The sequence below is a fragment of the Cydia fagiglandana genome, chromosome 1 (assembly GCF_963556715.1).
Source record: "Cydia fagiglandana chromosome 1, ilCydFagi1.1, whole genome shotgun sequence".
Classification (NCBI taxonomy): domain Eukaryota; kingdom Metazoa; phylum Arthropoda; class Insecta; order Lepidoptera; family Tortricidae; genus Cydia; species Cydia fagiglandana.
Window position 1 is genome coordinate 8,701,849 of NC_085932.1, and position 20,052 is coordinate 8,721,900.

At 36.7% G+C, this 20,052-nt stretch overlaps 1 protein-coding gene across 1 annotated transcript in view; it reads left to right on the forward strand.

Annotated features, from left to right (window-relative positions):
• Positions 1-292: 292 nt before the first annotated feature.
• The window catches only part of LOC134663374 (uncharacterized), a 93,626-nt gene continuing 73,866 nt past the window's right edge, over positions 293-20,052 (forward strand). Inside the window, exon 1 of the mRNA XM_063519740.1 lies at positions 293-440. The gene's annotated coding sequence lies outside the window, so the exon portion shown is untranslated. The remainder of the gene's footprint in view (positions 441-20,052) is intronic.

Below are 20,052 nucleotides of genomic sequence, written 5' to 3' on the forward strand. Positions count from 1 at the left end.
CACTAACCCGGAGTTAAGCGGTTTAACCGTCAACCCAGTGTAAAATTGTACTGGTAACCATGGTAACTCCATGCTTAACCGGTTAACCCCGGATTAGTGGTACGGTGCAAGTGGGCCTAAGTGCCACTCCCAGACGTGAATACCGCGCAATCAAGGACAAGTTCACGTGACCTGCGGCATATCCCCATCAACATTTCAGTTATTCACACATTTTTAAAAATTGCCCCCATAGTTTTATTGCGTACAGGTGTCTGTAATTTACCGCCCTACTTAGAGTTGAGGGGGTGGCTCCGTGCTTATAGATCGCGCGGCGACCAGTGAGTCTCGAAGTGCCGGTTCGCGCGGACGCCTGCACGTCGCCGCGAGAGAGAGACGCGTATACACGCTTACCCGCACTCTGACACGCTAGAGCGAGACGCAGCGCATCGACGTTTCAACAGGTCGTTATTGTTGCCTCTACTGAATGGTGTTTTTGTGCAATAATTCTTCCGTTTTTTGCGATGGAGTTTGATGACGCAAGCAATTTGTTACGCTTGCATTTTTGAGAGGTTTAATAATAAGATTTCATTATTTGGGTCAAATAATAAAACAAAAATTAAGCACCAAATTTTAAGAGCAGGCGAAAACTTTTTAGCAACCCCTAAAGTATAGCGGTAAAATGTTTAGGCACTCATTAATATTTTATGATGAAGATAGACCTTAAAAGGGGATCATGGTTCATCTGTGACAAGAGACGTAGGTAGGTACCTACGTGAACTATGGGCCATCCTGCCTTAAGCAGGCCACTGACGAGCCTTCCAAATGGATGCCGTTACGATGGATTCATCCAAATGGAAGGCATCCTAATATTAAACATTGTACGTTTTTGACATTCACGGACCGATTTTGGATTGCAGCCACGCTATTTGGACTGTTGGAAGGCTCGTCAGTGGCCACCTTTACGATCTAGTGTCTATGTATAAAGTATAAATAGGTACGGCAACTGTTTTCAACAGTCTGTTGTTTTGAATGTGTAGGCCTAATTAATTAATTTATACTTAGATACTCGTATGTCTCGTATATTGATTGGCATACTTGGTATCAGTAATTAGTGAAGTTGGTTAGAATTTTCCATAAATAGTAATTATAAACTTAGCTAGGTACCTAATTACTACCAATTACGAAAGCAATTATATATAGATTAGAATTATAGATAGATAGTTAAAATAAACTTACATTTAATGAAGCAGTTATATATGTACCTATATAGGTATATAGTTAAAATAAACTTACATTTAATAGAGCATGCATCTATTTATTGAAGATAGATATTTATTGTCCCCTAATATTTATTTATTTATTTGTAAGTAAGATATTAAAGACACATTCACTGCCAGAACCCGCTAGGCGGGTTCTCTGTTCACAGGCGCTTTTTGCTACAAAGCTCCACTCAGTTTATAATCTACTAAGATGCTATTCGATTTTTTTGAAAAAATATTCGATTATTAAGGTTGGGCAGTATTCTACTTTTCACATTGTTTCAATGATAGTTTTGAAAGCCATGAGGAATTTTTCATCGAGCGAGCACGAATTTCGCCACCAGTCCCCAAACTCGCCTATTTAAAAAAATAATGATAGATATTTAACACTCATGATTCAAGTTATAGTGAAATTATGATTTAACGCTAATTACCAAACCACCAAAGGCGAATTTAGGATACGTATTTTTGCCAACCCTCATTTTTAATTAACCGCAAGATTAATAAAGGCTTAGCTAATAACAAAGAGAATAGATAGTATAGAGGGCTATTGCCAAAGTAAATTTTGTAGTCACGGTACATTTACTGCCATCTATCGATACACGATTAAAACTTAAAATAAAATTGAAGATGTATAAATTAGGTAATCAAAATATGTTTACGGATAAATGATTTTTAATTTTTATTGTTCCATACTGACCCATGTTCTTTCACTGATATGTCGTCGGGTGACAAGTGACAAAAAATTCACTAACTAACATCATTAAAATTATTGGACAATAAACCGTGTTACAAGTGTAATAAAGTGCAGTGTTACTTTAATTTTTTGATAGTACTTAGTGACTTTTGCTTCTCACCCGACGATGTGTTAAAATTGTTAAATATCAAACGGTGTCGTCAACGCCATCTAGCCGAGAATAGGCTATCTATTCGAGAATGACTTTTTCTTGATTTCCGAGGCACGTTTTTTTCTTAGACTTTATTTATCTTATACGGAGTTACGAGTATATATATCTCTGCTAATGATATTAGGTTTTCTTTTACATTAGGGTAAGCAATGTGTTTGAACTATGAAAGCAAATTTATTGGAAAATACGGCTACGGTCAAAGGAGTAACCGAGGGGAGAGACTAGTACAGTTTGCCTACGAAAGGAACCTGACAATACTAAACACCATGTTTAAATCTAAAATAAAGGACAGATGGACTTGGATCTCGCCGGACAAGAATACAAAGAACGAAATCGATTATATATTGACTACAACACCAAAATTATTTTCTAAGTACGAAGTTTTAAGATCGTTTCAGTTCGGCTCAGACCATAGACTAATAAGAGCAACGTTAAATCTTAGTACTAATAAGAAAAGTCGGCACCACTATAGAAACGCAAATGCAAAACTTACTAGTATGGAAGACCAAGAAACATATTGTAAAGAGCTCCAAGAGCGCATAAAAAGCTTAATAACTACACACGAAGCTTACACAATAGACGACTATTACCAAAACATAATATTGTGTATAAAGGAAAGTTTAACAAATATTAAAGGAAAACAAAAAAAGAAAATCCTATCTGACAAGGCTTTAAATCTCATCAAAGAAAGAAGCGCACTGCAAAGTAAAGAAAAATTGACGAAAGATGACAAAACTACACTAAAGAGACTCTACAAAGAGTCAAATAAGGAAATAAAAAAATGTTATGAAACTTACAGATTGGAGACATTACAAAGGCATCTTGAAAACTCGAGGAGCGCGAAAAGGGCCTTCAATGAACTAGATAGATCAAAAAAATGGATCCCGTCTCTACAATCTGGCTCTAGGAAAACTAAATCACGCACAGACATTATGGACATAGCGACAGATTTCTACACAAAGCTCTATAGCCAACCGAATACAGTACAAGAGCCAACAAATACAATACTATCAACTAATCCCTCACCGCCTGTAGAAAAGTTTAGCGAACACGAAGTTTTAAAACAAATAAAAAATCTAAAACTAGAGAAAAGTCCGGGGCCGGATGGGATTTCGAATGAGCACCTCAAACACGCTAAAGCTCTACTATTAACGCCACTTACTATTTTATTCAATAAAGTACTGGACTCCGAACAGGTTCCCCGGAGCTGGACCGAGTCAGAGATTGTATTGCTTTATAAGAAAGGAGACCCATCAGATATAGGAAACTATCGCCCTATAAGTCTCATGCCAAGTCTATACAAGCTATTTGCTTCCTGTTTACTTCATAGAATATCTCCAGTCATAGATATGCACCAACCGTGTGAACAAGCCGGCTTTAGAAGAGGATTTAGCACGATGGATCATATTCAAGCGGTCGAACAAGTAATCGAAAAATATGTAGAGTATCGCAAATGTCTCTACATAGCATTTGTAGATTATAAGAAAGCATTCGACTGCATTTCACATAACAGCATCTGGGAGGCTTTGAGAGAACAAGATATTAACAGGAAATATATCAACATTTTAAAAGACATTTACTCAAATAGCAAAAGTAGAGTCAGGTTGGAGAAAACGGGACCCTGCATCAACATAGAACGGGGAGTACGACAGGGCGACCCAATCTCGCCAAAGCTATTTATAGCGGTCCTACAAAATATCATGAAAGACCTGCCTTGGTCTAGAAAAGGAATTTACCTAAATGGCAGATACCTAAGCAATTTAAGGTTCGCAGACGATATAGTGCTGTTTTCCGAAAACCCTACTCAACTAAATGCAATGATAAATGAACTCGAAATAACGAGCAAAAAAGCAGGCCTTGAAATGAATCTCGAGAAAACGAAAGTAATGACCAATCATAACCCGTCTACTATTCTAGTTAATAACACACCGCTGGAATATGTTAATGATTATATCTATCTCGGAAAACTAATATCATTGAAATCTGAAAGAAACACAGAGGAAGTGAATCGTAGGATAGCTATCACATGGAAAAAGTTTTGGGCACACAAGGAAATAGACATAGACATAGACATAGACATAGACATAGAAAAACTTTATTTAACATCACAAACATGACATGAATGGTACATTTGAACATAAAATCTTAAAAAACTTCTAAAACAAAATTAAATTTATGTTAACATATAAACAAAACAGCGTGATGTTAAAAAGGGGCTCGACTCAGCATGATGTTGCAGTAAAATTAACTGCAACGCTGATTTTCAGTCGGACCCTAATAAAATAATAAAGAACCTAAAGTAAATAAAATATGTGACGGAACGGAGCGAGGAGTGCAAGTTATAAAAATATATGTGTACCTTACAGTGCATTCTATGTGTGTTCTATAGTTTGTGTACAGCATCATATTTAAAAGAAGTAACGTTTTGTGTATATAAATTGGGATATATATATTGAGTGTGAAGTGCATAAGTATTTGTTAACAATATAGCTTAATATAATTTGATATTTATTGAAATCAAATTTTACAGCATGTAATGTTTGGCTGGGCTATTATCAGAGATAAGAAGGTAGGTAAGAGGGTATTGCTCTACCGCCAAGAGGAAGTTCGTTTTGAATCTGAAGAAGGTGTTGCTTAAGTCGGGTTTTGAAACTATGAAGACCATTTAATGTCTGTAGTGGTGGAGGAATATTATTCCAACACTTAGTTGCTGTGTATTTAAAACTACCTCGAAAAGCGGTGGTGCAGTGATGTGAAGCTACTAATTTGCTGCTGACCGATCTAAGGCCATATTTCATTGAGGTGTTTGAGCGCCAGGTGAACTTTTCAAAGAGATACTCCGGTTTTGCAAACTTTACTACACCGAACAATAAGGAAGAAAGATGGAGTTCTCTTCTGTAAGCCATTTTGAGAATGCCTGATGAATTTAAATAAGGAGTCACATGCGCTCGCGGGGGAATTCTAAAACAATAACGCGCACATGCATTTTGGACTCTTTGTATGATCCGGTCTGTCCGTGCTAATAAGCGTGGACCATATACCACATCCGCATAATCAAATCTTGAGAGTATAAGCGTATCACAAAGCTTGATTCGAAGGTCTTCGCTAAGAAAATCACGGATTCTATAGAGAACTTTTAGTCTATAAAACGAGTTTCTGGCAATATCTGCTATGTGACTTTCAAACCGAAGAGTTTCGTCCATTATAAGACCTAAATTACGCGACTCGGTAACACGATCTATTTGTTCGCCTGAAATGAAAATTATTGGTTTATGGCTATCTATTTGTATTAATTGGTGTTTGGAACCGAAAAACATAACTTTTGATTTGCTGGGATTTAGAACTAAAGAATTTGAGGAGGACCAAGTTGTTATATTGTTCAAGTCTTCATTTATTTTGGCAACTGCTACAGCAACATTAGTAGGATCGCAAGGGATGTAGATTTGGATATCATCAGCGTATAAGTGGAAGTTACTATGTTTTATTACATCATGGACATCAGCTGTATATAAAATAAATAATAGTGGGCCTAGGATCGATCCCTGTGGCACTCCTCTAGATAATATAGATGGTTTAGACTTCAAAATCATACCGCTACTATCTTGAAGTTTTACAATTTGTTTTCGATCAGTAAGATAACTCGAAAACCATTTAATTGTGTCCGGTTCAAAACCATAATATTTCATTTTGGATAACAATAAATTTGTATTTATGGCATCAAAGGCACGAGAGAAATCAAGAAGTGCCATTATAGTTCCCTTGCCCATATCTTGTGCAGATAGTATATTGTCTACTACATCAAGAAGTGCAGTTGTCGTGCTATGCGACTTACGAAAACCAGATTGTAGAACAGGAAGAACTTGATTTTTTTCAAGAAAGTTAGATAACTGTGTATATACAAGTCGTTCGATTATTTTAGATATGCAAGGAAGAATGCTTATTGGTCGCAAATCTTTAAAACTACTGACGTTACTTTTTTTGGGAAGAGGCGTTACTAATGCCACTTTCCAGGCATCGGGAAAGACTGAGGATATTATAGATTTATTTATTATTGCAGTGATTGTACCTAGTGAATGAGGAAGAGTTAAAAGTAGCATATCTAATGAAATACCGTCATCGCCCAGAGCAGAGGATTTAAGTGATCTAATTATTTTTAGTATTGAGATTTCATCTACTGGCTCTAAGCTAAATGATAGGGCATGGTAGCGATTGGATTCAAAGTAAGACTGATATGGCTGTGGAGCTAAAGGATTACCTGCAACTTCGAGAAAATGTGAGTTAATAAGATCTGCGTCACGTAAATGAGTAGGAATATCATGGTTTTGAGATTTCTGAGTTACTCTCACGGTGCGTTTAAGTTTGTTCCACAGAGATCGAGAATTACTAGCATTACGGTTAATATGTTGATTGAAATATGCCCGTGTTTCATTAAATAGAGCTTTGTTGACGCAGCTTTTTAAATCAGTGTAGTATTTTTTATGTTCACCTAGTCCAGATGCCCTAAACCTATTATGAGCCTGATCACGCAGACGCATCATTTCTCTGATCGTATATGTTATCCAGGGATAGCTTCTTTCTCTGATAATAACCTGTTTTTGAGGTGCATATAAGTCAAACAATGATAAAACTATGCTATTAAAAGAATTTACCATATCATTTACAGTTGTTAGTGAAATAATGTTGTCCCATGGAATACATTTAAGAGTTTGATTGAATATTAGTGGGTCAATATCTTTTAGTGGTCTTAAAATAACTTTTTGTGGTACAGGTTTACTTTTCTTTATGTTCAGTTCACAAGTCAAGAATGCATGGTGACTAAGGGTAGGTATATATTCTACTTGAGTATCTAAAACGGTAATGTTGCTACTAATCAAATCTATTAATGTACTGCTATGACTTGTAAAGTGAGTGGGCTCATTTACATGTTGTGTTAGATTGAAATAGGTAAAAAATTGGAAGAGTTTCATGCGATTCCTGTCGTTACTTAACAAATTTACATTAAAGTCTCCCATTAACATAATATAGTCGTAACTGGAGAACGAGGAAATAGTAATTTAAGCCACATTTGTTCAACTGCGGAGCCGGAGGGATGGGCACAGCGGCGTGCAGTAATACCTTCTCTGATGTAGAAGCCGACGCCGCCGCCGCGCTCGCGCACCGACCGCGGCCGGGGGACGTGGCGCAGACTATAGTTCGGCACGACCGGTGCCCGTCCCTCCTCCCCCTCCCTAAGCCAGGATTCATTTATAGCCATTATGTCTACATTACGCTCTTGAACTGCAACTATAAATTCGTTATGATTAGTCCCTAGAGAGCCTGCATTGAGAAGTCCTAATTTAAAATTTATTTTCTTAGCCATTTATGAATAATATAAAGCCGCGATTGTTGGGAATTAAATAAATAAGAGGAGACAGAAGCAGACTCTGTAGGGCAATCATACTACCTTTTTGGTTGAATAGCAAGGCAAGGGAAGATAAATATGGCATTATAGTTACATGTAAAATATGACATAAGATATATTTGTATAATACTATAAAACGAAGAAGGTATTTTCCAGTTAGATTGCAATAAGGCAAGTGTCGTGTAGTGTCAATAGGTACAAGTACTATACAGTGTAACACGGAGTGGTCGCAGTACATATTTTTAGTGTCATTATTGTTATTACAAGGCACGCATAAATTAGAATAAGGAATATAATATCTTAACAAATGAATAACAGTTTGTATCTCTAAAAGGGCATATCCAAGCACAATCATTACGTTTGGGACAAAGTTAACACTGGTATTAAAGTTTTTTGTGACTAAAATTACGATCACAGATAATATTAGGTATAAGACGGATAAACAAATTAAAGTTTTGTATTGCACATTAATGTCAAACCAGCTCAAACAGGAGCAATGCCAAAAATCTTTGTTAGGTCTTCGTCAGTGCGAATTCTTTGAGCTTGAGTATTCGGTTGATGCCTGGCGTAGATGCGACCGTCACGGGTCCAAATATACCGCCAGTTAGCGCGTGCCCCTTCGTGTCGCGCTTTATAAAACAACTGGCGGTTTGCACGCGTAAGCCGCTCGTTCACGTAGAACTTGCGAGGTGGTCCGGGAAGGTCGAAGCCGGCAGTGTCTGCGCCGCGCGCACGTCGCGCCGCGCGCAGCAGCTCGTCCCGCTGCGCACGCCGTGCCAGCCGCACCGCCAGCGTCCGCGGTCTGCCGTCACTGCCTCCGTCGCCGTCGCCCGCTACACGCCGCAACCCGACACGTTCTGCACTTACTATATCTCGCACCTCTATCTCTACATTCAACTTTTGGGCTACTAAAACCGCTAGGTGTATCGGATTCTCACTATTTTGTTCAGCGATGCCACTTATTTCTATATCAGTGGACAACAATTCCTGGTCTCGTTCGTTAAGCTCCAATTTTAGACGTTCCACGGTGTCCGTCAATTCTTTGAGATCGCTCTGCTCGCTTGTCGGTGGATCGGGGCGCTCCTCCAAAGTCTGAACTCTCTGTTCTAGGGTGCCGATGCGATTTTCTAGCGTATTAACTGCGAGGGAGAGTTTTTCAAAATTGGAGTTAATATTAGTTAGCTCTAAGCGTAACGCTGCAAATTCCGCTCTAAATAACTGCATCTCTTTAACAAGGCTGCTCTCGTCGTTATTTTTTGTAGGCGAAGGTGTGTTGGAATGAACATCGTTCGTGGGCTTGCTTGTCCTTGCACGCGTACTTACGCTACTGCTATCATTTTGTGCAGTCCGCAGGGCTTGCTCGCAGCATGTGGAGCACTTCCAGCTGGTTCTTTGCTTCGGGTTCATAAGACTCCATCGTGCGTAGGTCACGCTTGCACATTCAATGTCATACGTGTGTTTACAAATGGAGCAGACTAAGATTTCTTTGCTGGTAGGTGCTTTGTCGCAACGAACGCACTTCACTGGAGCCATTATGATCTAAAATATCAATTAAGTATTCACAAAAGTCCGACTTTTACTCAAAATCCGAGCGAGGTCACCAAAAATTCTCGGAAATGGCAGCGGCGAAGTTAACGTCCAGAACAGCACAAGCGCCGCGCGATTCAGTAGATCTTTACTTGTTTTCTTCAAAACGATCGCTATATTCACGCGCACTTTTGTTGTGAAATGTTTTAGATGATTTGTCCTTAATTCTGACACAAACTCTAACAAACTACACTATACAATCACTGATTAATTACGATTATTTTGGTATAAGTTCCATGGCAAATAACTAATTTTAAACCGATTAAATTAATTTTTTAAATGGGAGCGTTACAAAAACACTGTTTGCGCAGTGACGCCCCTCCCCTCTCCTCCAAATACTGAAAGCACGAAAATTACCTACTACAACAAAGAAAGTTGTAATGGATACTTCCATCCTTCCTTGCCTGACTTATGGCTGTCAAACCTGGATATTTGACCACAAAACTAAAGCACAAATCCAAATTACACAAAGAAAAATGGAAAGAAGTTGTTTAGGCATCAAGCTCAGAGATAGAATAAGAAACACCGAAATACGTAAAAGAACTAACTTTAAAGATGCTCTACATTTTTCTCAAAGCTTGAAGTGGAAATGGGCCGGCCATATTGCAAGATATAGCGATGACAGGTGGACATCAACTGCAACAAAATGGGCAGGACCTCATGGCTCTAGGGGCAAAGGACGGCCAAATAACAGGTGGCAGGATGAAATAGTCTCAATTGCGGGCCAAAATTGGATAAATGCGGCAAAAAATAGAGACAAATGGAATTCTTTGGAGGAGGCTTTTACCCGAAGGGGGTCCATATAATATAAGTTACCTACCTAATTTTTGTAATTAATATTAGTTAACTAATTCAATTATTGCATGAAAATCTATTGTTAAAATTCAACTTCTGCACGACATTCAAATGTACTAATATTTATCTTATGTTAATGATTTATTTTTAATTGTCTCAATTGTAACTTATTATTTTTATGGAATAAATAAAGCTTTTTATTATTATTATTATTAAGCAATGTGTACTCGCCCAGATTTCTAATTGACCATCTGCCCGACGTTTTTGTTTGAAGAAACGTCACATTTGACACTGACATATCTAATCCATATCGTTTCTAAATCTATTAACTGACGTATCTTAATGTTCGATTCGGACCGTATTTCTAAGAATATAGTTAGACCGTAAAAAGTGCAAGTGTCATTTTAAACGTCAAACTTCTATGAAATTATGACGTATAAATAACACTTACACTGCGTGGGCTATCAAATCCGCTGCAGACTTTTATTGGTGCGACTATAGTAGGGACAGCAAGCATCTATTCTAGTCGAAGGTAAATTCAAATAAGTAGTGTTTAGAGACCGTATAATTGAAACATATGTCCCCCGGCCCAAGAGGGCCCTGAAACGGATAATTGTGTTACAAATGTTATCCTACACTGAGTGTTAACACATGCGTCACGAGACCGTACCTACATGTGTAACGCCTACGTAATGTGCAAGAGAGTGCAGATTAATTTATTGCAAAGTTACCTAGAGTAAGTTACTATAATAGAGTCAGACATAATAGAATAGACTTTTTTTGGTCCGACTCTATTATAAACGTAAAAGGTACTTTGAGACGTATTCTGACTATAATAACAGATTGTGAATTTGATTGGGATTTGTTGTGGGTTTTGACATTAACAGAATACAACTGCTGATGAGTTCTATCCTATCTATCGGCCATATTCGAACAATGCTTCATGTCACAGCGATACGATACCGATCTGTTAGAGTCAGAACTGACGTTTTTGGTTGAATAAATGTCACTTTTGACACGGAAAGACCGGTATCGTATCACTGTGACATGTTATAAGCATTGTACGAATACGGCCGATTGTATCTCTCTTGTAATGATTAGACATTGTGATTCCTGTCGTAGCGCTACGCCGTAGCGCTCGTAGCACGTATAGTTATTCTGGGCTATGATCGTGAAAATCGAAGTCCGCAAACTGCTGGCACCTTTCTCTGTCACTCTTATTACACCTTCGTAGGAGTAAAAGAGAAAGATCCTTTTCGCGGTAGCCTACCTTCCTGCTGGCCTTAAATTCCATAACGTCGGATGTTTACATATTTGCGGCTATTTGAACTTACAATAACATATCAACAACTGTTTTTTTTTAATTCAAATACTGCTCGAGATTACGCTGTATACAACACACGCTACACACGTCATGTATTTACATGGGATTATGGTATTATTGTGGCTGTCAGTTAATTTTGTTCATAACATATATTTTCCACGCATTCTTTTAAGGTTTGATGATTCCATTAATCCGGCTTCAATTCGTGAATATTATGTGAAGGTTTTGGCGGCGCTAACGCGTAAACAGCTATGTCATGCACAGTGAAAGGGTTACATACCTAATATAGGACCCATTTTAACCCTTAATCAAATATCGGGAAATTATTTCCCACTTCATTCTAATTTACGAAATATTTTTTATCTTTTTAAAGGCAGCACTCAGCGGTACCAACTATACAGATTTAAAATCTTAGTAACATTTTGAATTTGAAAAATGGCAACACTTTTCTAATGGCCGCCATTTGTGACCATACGTCAAAGTCAATGTCAGTTGTTGTGATTTTTTTTGCAATAACGACAATTTTTTTAGTGTTTTGAGGTTAAATGAGAAAAAAAATCTTGTAAGAGCATACACTGAATACTATCATAAACTAGACTTATTTTCCCTGTGTTTTGCTTGAAACGAATTATGATAGCGATATGATTTAGCCAAGATTTTTAGGTTTTAGTAAGTGGGTAATTATTTCCCATTGTTTGTCCCTGAACGTACGATTTACAAAAAAATTGGTAGGTTTTATCAAGTGGGAAATTATTTCCCAGTGTTTGTTCTATACCTAAATTTTAATTGGTTTCCATAAATAAAAATATATGCCCGTTTGCCTGTTACACAAAAAAATCTGTGCCTGTTTTTGTTTTCTTTTTTCTTTTATTTATTTCTTTGATTTTTGAAGATAACGTTAAAAGATCATACTTGAATTCCAAGCAAAGCCGGGGGGAGCTACTAACTAGTAAAAAGTTCGTAACCGTATCGGACAATGGGAAACTATTTCCCACTTCATTCAAAATTTTGCTATTCCGTAACGGATAACGGGAAATTATTTCCCACCGCAAAACCCCCCTTTCCCCCCACTAAAATTCTTTTTATATATTTTTTCGTAATCTACGCACCCAAATTACCTAAAAACCAATCTTAGTTTTCAAAAATCTCATAAAAAGTGTTCCATTTGATTAAGGGTTAATTTACATAATATTATTAAATTATCTTGACCCAATAGGTATCTGGCTTCTGTATTTTTTTATTAAAAATGAAAACAAAATAGAATACAACTGATCGCAGATACTTATCTACACTTATAGTGATTTGCAATCAAAGAGATGCTACCAAAATATTTTTAAGTATACGGATGCTAACGGGTTTATTCTAATGAAGTAGAAGAATAAAATATAATTTTCCGACAAGTAACTGAACAAAAACCAATACGATAACGTTCAGTCTATTCTACTTACCGTTATTTTTCAACGTATATTCCCATTATTTGATTGGCAAGCTCGAGATGTTCATATGATAGGTTATTTCACGTAAACCTCTGTCTATTTTTAGTTTCTTTATCATTTTTATGTTTCCCCAACCACAGAATAAATAATAGTACATAGAAGACCCACTCTCTAACAAAACGCGTCTGTTAGGATCAGGACAGATATGGCCGCTAGGTGGCGACAGCGCCACGCGCGGCTTATGGCAAACCCCAAAATTGGGGTCGAACGGATGTACTTTTAGCTACCTGTAGCAAAGCGACGAAATCGCGGAGTGAGACACGCCTGCCCCAACTCACGTCTCCACCTTTATCACGCCCTTCATATTTACATGTAAATATAAGACGGGGGAGCAAATAAACGACACTTTTATAAGTAATCGTATTCAGAAGGATAAAGAATGGCGCAGAGCAACAAGTAAGAGCTTGATAACGACCTACTTTTGCCCACGCTCGGCTATAAAATGTCAAGTTTAACTCTGCTACACTCTGTTTATAATGCTTTAAGATAAAAGCCTGTTTTCAGCTCTTAAGTTGTCATTCAAGCTTCCTCAGAATAATAAAACACAAGATCATAAAATAAAAACTTCGCGTCTTGAAAATGGAATACCTAAGTAAAACAGCGTTTATAATAATTTTAGGTAAGTAATGTACTTAAATTCTCAAAATAGCCTAATTTCGTTTTGTTTGTATTATGAAAACTATATTTGAACTTATTTCAAACTGAAATATTTACAGGTGGTGGAATTATATTTCGATGCTAGTTAAGTAAGGCGAAGTTATGTATAAGTAGTTAGTGTGAATGAGTGAGGTAGATACGCCCAACACGACAGGGTTTCACACCAGACAAGGGTAAGTATATATGAAACTCAATGAACCGAAACAGTTTCATAAATATATTGAAATTGTTGCGTGTCATCATATTTAAATATTTCGGGTATAGGTGTTGGTGCCAGTGGATTATAATCACATTAGCAAAACTCTATATTGCATTTACGTAGTTACCGTAGTTAAATAATATTTTAAATACAGAAAGCAGTCTAGCCTCGTGCCGCCCAAGAAAAAAAACGCAAGATCAGCTAAACGCCCAGTGTGCAATATATGAGCCATAATATTTTGAAGTCGTAACTTCCCACGCACTTCAAACATTTTATTTTACACAAAACTCGAGCAGGATTTTTATGCGCGAAAATTTTAAACTTACATCTGTTAAACTTTTATGTACAGCGTATTGTACACTGGGCGTTTAGCTCTGAACTTAATTTCTAAAGTCTGGGCAGTTATGCTGAGTGTCACTTTGTAAAATATATTGCACATTGGGCGGCACGAGGCTAGAGTAATAAAATAAAATAATAGCAGTAAAATGGCACATTTGTTTTAACATGTCATGATTTTGCAAACCTTGTGACATAGTAAGTATGACATGAGTGTTTGTGTGTGTGAAAGGAGGAGGAGGGATAGAAAAAGTTAAAAAAATGTTTACTCGTATGACACGAATAAAAGCTTACATTTTTCTATGGGGCAGGTCGGCCAAATTAATCTATTATTTTTCCTAATAAGAATACGATACCGAATATGCCCTTAAACGGCACCGTGTTTTGTACCTTGTATATCACCGTCCGCCATATTTATTTTTTTAACAACAAAGGTAGACCTGATTAATCCCGCCTAGGCTATATAGAAAAAGAAACGGCCAAGTGCACATCGGTTCATGCTCAGTACCCTACACTGAGCACCCATAGTTACCCTTCCGTCACCTTAGGTACCTTTGAACGGCGGGCTATTATTTAATAATTATTATGTACACAAGGAGCAAAAGGGAGGATACTTGCATCACTACATCTTTACATCTTTTTATTCAGAAGGGAAGACTATTTCCAAAAACTCAAAAACGTTTTTAACCGATAATAATGTCCGCTACCTATAGATTGAAATGATTGCATTGGAAGTCTCATACATGTTCTTTCTGTAGTTTTTGGTTCATGTTACAGGACATTATTTTTTACTTTCAGAGTGATTATTTCCGAAAACATTTATTTTACCAAAATGGTTACAAGACAACTTCAAAAAAATTACCTTAAATGTTTTCTCAATTTTTGCGATTAAATTGCAAATGAAATAAGGCTCAATTCAACCTTTGGAATTTAATAAAATACCCAAAATGAATGATCCACTACAACTCAATCCTGTTTCCCGAAAATGTGAAATTATTTACTGGGGGCCGATTTTAGAATTTCGATCGCTCGATTTCGTCACTCGAAAATCGGTGGAAAACGGCGAAATGCTAATTTTTGAAATACGAGCGATCGTAATTTGGAATCTAGTGGTATTGACCACTCGATTTCAATTCTATTAGTAGAATTTAAACGCCTAGTAGTGGAGATATCATTTAACGAAATCGAGTGGTAGAATTTCAAAAATCGGCCCCCAGGTCTTTTCTAGATATCGCTCACTCTCTATGCCTACTTCCTACAGCTATAATAATATCAGTGCCACTGATCCACGTCAACGGCATTGAGTTGTTTTGTTGTTTATATTACTTCGTATTGCCGTTTGATCTAAATAATTGGCTGTCCATTTTATTGACAAATTGAACTCCAGTTAAATAAATAAGCTTACCGAATCACATTGCTTACTTTATGGAGTATGATATAGTAGTTTGTGTTACAAAGGGATCAAAATGATATATTTCCGTCAAGGGAGTGCTAATCCAGTAAATTTGTCGAATTTTGTAACCTGGCTCTTTTGCGTCAAATCCGGTAGTTCTGATTTTTTGCAGACTTGTTTATGATGTTAGCCCAATGAATAATCCAAGATTGTGACTTCGAGCGCCGAACGCAACTTTGTCAAAAATCGAATAAACCGCAATTTTTTTTAGATTTGGGCGATTATAACCCTAAAGTACTAGTTTTTGGTAGTAACTTCCTAGGGCGTTTTTAAAGTAGACTAAATTTGCTACAATAAGACACTAGAATTGTCTCTGTACATCTAATATTTTCCGAGATAAAGCCTTTCAAAGCGCCGAGATAAAGCTTTTCAAAATCTACTTATAAGCGCCCTGGGAAGTTACTATCAAAAACTAATACTTTAGGGTTATAATCGCCCAAATCTAAAAAAAATGCGGTTTATTCGATTTTTGACAAAGTTGCGTTCGGCGCTCGAGGTCACAAACCTGGATTATTCATTGGGCCAACATCATAAACAAGCCCGCAAAAAATCAGAACTACCGGATTTGACGCAAACGCAAAATGTATAATTTTACTGTATTATGCATTGAATTCTGAATGAAGCGATGGATTCTACAATAGAATCCCGAACATAGTGAGGGATTCTAAAGTAGAATCCTGAGCGTAATGAGGGATTCAAGTGTTAACGCCCAAGACGAAATAATTTTGATACCGTGTGACACATACTGCTTTTCACATCAACTATGAGGAAAATAAAGAAATCTTAGTGTTGACACAATCTGATGCTTAAACAGATTAAGCTAAAAAAATTATGTACAAAAAATGTAAAATAGTGTGCTTGAACAGAAAAATGTTACTTTGATCCCTCCAAGCAGGGAGAAAAAGTGCCACTTTTATCCCTCCTAGCAGGGAAGAAAAAGCTCATTTCCGAATAAAATATTTCGAAATTTTATTCATCGTTGTCTTTGAATACCTACTCGTATTTTAATGGCTCTTATTTTATAATATTCGCATTTTTATCCTCCTCTTATGATTTACATAGGAAAAAAAAATTTTTTGCCTTGCACGTTTTGCAATTAATGTAAAAAGTTAGTTAAAATTTATAGCTTCCCAGTGATAGGTGCTACCACTTATCAGAATACGGTAATGAACATCTATCTCGGTTTGACTGAGAGAAACATACATCATGTGCATGCTATGCATGTCACTAATTCACTATGTCGCGTCGATATCGATACAAAGCAATTTCTAAATCATCATAACAAATTGGACTAAACGATCATCAATCAAATTAAAATTGTTAGCTCTTTCATTACCTACAGTAGAGTCCGGTTAGTACGACTTCGCTTATAACAACCAACCGCTTATAGCGACGTAAGTATAGGCACTTGTTTGGATTTAGTACAAGCTACTATGAAAGCGAGTAGCGACGTAGTTTTTACAAATAAATTGTTGGTAAGAAACTTACTCCGTCCCGCGCACTCAACTCCTCTCCTCCTTTGCCTATATAGATGCAGCAAGATGAAATAGTCATGCGACTTTTCTTAATCTTGCAAACAAAATAAAACCTAAATCCAATTATTTAATTGAGCTTAAACTTCATATACACAATTAACTTAGTTGGGTGACAATGCAATATTTCTGTACGTTCGAGCTGATATGATGATGGACTCAGGAGGTGGCCATAGTAACTGTGTGACAAAACGCATCCTAATTGAGTTTGGGTTTGTAAGAATTGACAATAAGTTGCTTGTTGAAACATAAGTACACAGTCAGCGATAAAAGCTTGAGTGAAAATTGAAATTTTTTTTTTTTACTTATTTGATTGTCGATGTGCATTACGACTTTTATTTTACGGGATCGAGTAATTTGCGGGTGATGAGTCTTACGCGTTGCCTACAAAAGTACCTTCTTCTAAACACACAAAAGTCACTCCATTGAAGACAAAGGGTTGTAATACTATCATAAATAAATATTTTAATTGAAATGTTTTTTTTTTCTTTGACTATCGCATATGTATTAATAAATACAAAATGATGTAATTATTTTGTTTAAAAAATATATTTAAATTGGCAGTTCGTTTAGTGCGTCGTCCGGTTAGTACGACGTAATATCAGCGGTCCCTTGAGCGTCGTTATAACCGGACTCTACTGTACTTGCAAAGCTTATTCAACTTATTGTTATTGAAACTCTAAATATTTAACATCTGACATTGATTCGAGTCACTTTAACATCACACAAAAATTTTAATAAAAGTTACAATGGGGTTGGCAAAATTGCCAGTTCTGTCAAAGGTTTGCATAGATGGCGCCATCATAGCTTGCCCCTTTTTCTATGAGATTTGGCTTAAAGGACTGGCATCCAGGGCATAAAAATCCATTAAAAAAACGAAAACGTGACACAATTCTAGGGATTGACAGGGCAAGCTATGCTGGCGCCATCTCCTAAATACTTCGACCGGCAAACCCGATTAGGGACATTAAATATGGATACAGTTCATATTATTGTAATATCGATTATATAGGTCACTTGTAGGTTAACTTTTATTTAACGTCAAACCAAAATTGTCCCTGTCAGACCGGGGTATGGGTATGACATGAAATATCATCGCAAAATCAAATACCTTCCAAAGTTTCAGTAATAAATATACTTTTAGTAAAATAAATAAAATATGTATGTAGAATCGATATAACAGCAGTTTTTACAGACTGGCTTAATATCGTTTACCTATATTTTACAGTTAAGTATATGAATATAGTGCTTTCCTGCACTAGTGCAGTAAAGAGCACTTTCTGTGCATACTTAAGTCGAAAGTTTAAAGGGCCATATGTACTGTAAAACGTTGTACGGTACACGAGCGAATATGTTATTCGCATCTTGTCGCCACTCGTTGTGAATTTCCTACTTTCCGCACTTGTATCGTAAATATTTAACTGTTATATTATCTGACAAGGAAAGAGGAGTTCACTGGTTGTGTTGTAATTGTACCAAAGTCTATGGGCCCGATTCGGATTATGAAACAGACATCTATTAGATATCTTTTAGACATCACCAAGATACGATTACGATATGTTTAAAATGTAACCTGTCAAATTTGACATTTGCGCGATTCTAGAGATACTCTTGAACGATTTCCACAGGTTATGACATTCAACCGTATTCGAACAATGAGATACGTCAAATACTAGATATTAAAACGATATGGATTGGATATATCAGTGTCAAACAAGTGTAATAAGTGACGTTTTTGTTTGAAGAAACGTCAATTTTGACACTTGTTTGACACTGACACTGACATATCTAATCCATATCGTTTCCAGATCTATTAATTGACTTATCTTAAAGTTAGAATCGGGCCGTTAGAGATCCAATTCATATCTAATAGATATCTTACTCTATCTAACGTAAAAGTGACATTAGTTGCCCGAATTGCGCTGCAAAAGAGAACTAGTTGATATCTATTCTAAACTATAACGTATCTAGAATGGATCTAGAACGTGTCGTCTGTTATGAATATCTTGAAGTTCGAATACTGCAGTATTACATATACTTTAAAGATTAATCATATCTGTCAGGAAATATATACGACGGGAGAGAATTTAACTATATGAATAAAGAGAAGCGACAAACCGGACGCCATATTATGTAGGTACCCACCCACCCTCAGCTCACGAGCATGACACGTGTCACTGCTACACATTCCTTTAGTTGTCACCTCACATAACAATATTTCCGTTAAGGGGAAAGGGGATGACTGGTCTCGACTCTATAGGTACTAATACAAACGTAGTCCCTGTTTTTGTCTCTGGATATTGATATTATATTCTGTATCTTTAGGTATTTAAATAAAAGTAAACAAAATCTATCAAATGGTTCCTTAAGCCAGTTGAGGGTAGATGAAAACATTACATGATTAAATAAAATAGGTTAAAGTCAGGTCGTTCAGTGACTGATCCAGGCGGTTTTGTATTTGGTTGGTTAACCAATAAATGTTATAACTACCCGAAAATGTACAAATTGTTTGTTTACTTTTATTTAAATAGCTAAAGATGCAGACTCATAGGTGTGGAAAATACATACATACATCACTGGCTCAGTGACCCAAAGAGGATCTTGGCCTCTGACACAAGAGAGCGCCATTCTGCCCTATTCTGCGCCACTTCACGCCAGTTGGGTATTCCGAGGGCGGACAGGTCTTTTTGGGCTTCGTCACTCCAGCGGTTTCTGGGACGCCCAGACAGACGTCCCATCACGCACGGAGGTGTGGAAAATATTTTTATGAAATTACTTAAATGTTTATTTTAAACTATGTTTCGTTTGATTTTTTAGATGGTTTGATTATTAAAAAAACTGTGAGCGAAAAATCAAATCATACAATTTTTATAAAGCTCACTAATATAATGATTTTAAAATAAACGTAGTGGCAAAGCCATGGTCAAAATACATTAAAGTGTGTAAAAACATTTTCTATAACGTCTACCCAGGGAGGAAAATGTTAAGTTTCACAACATGCACGAATAAATTCATTTCAGTCTTCTTGAACGCATTTTCTATTTGATAAATCGGAAAAAACTTGATGAGAAGGTGATGGTTCCGACATTACAAACGAGTACATTTCCTTATAAATTCTGCAGGTTG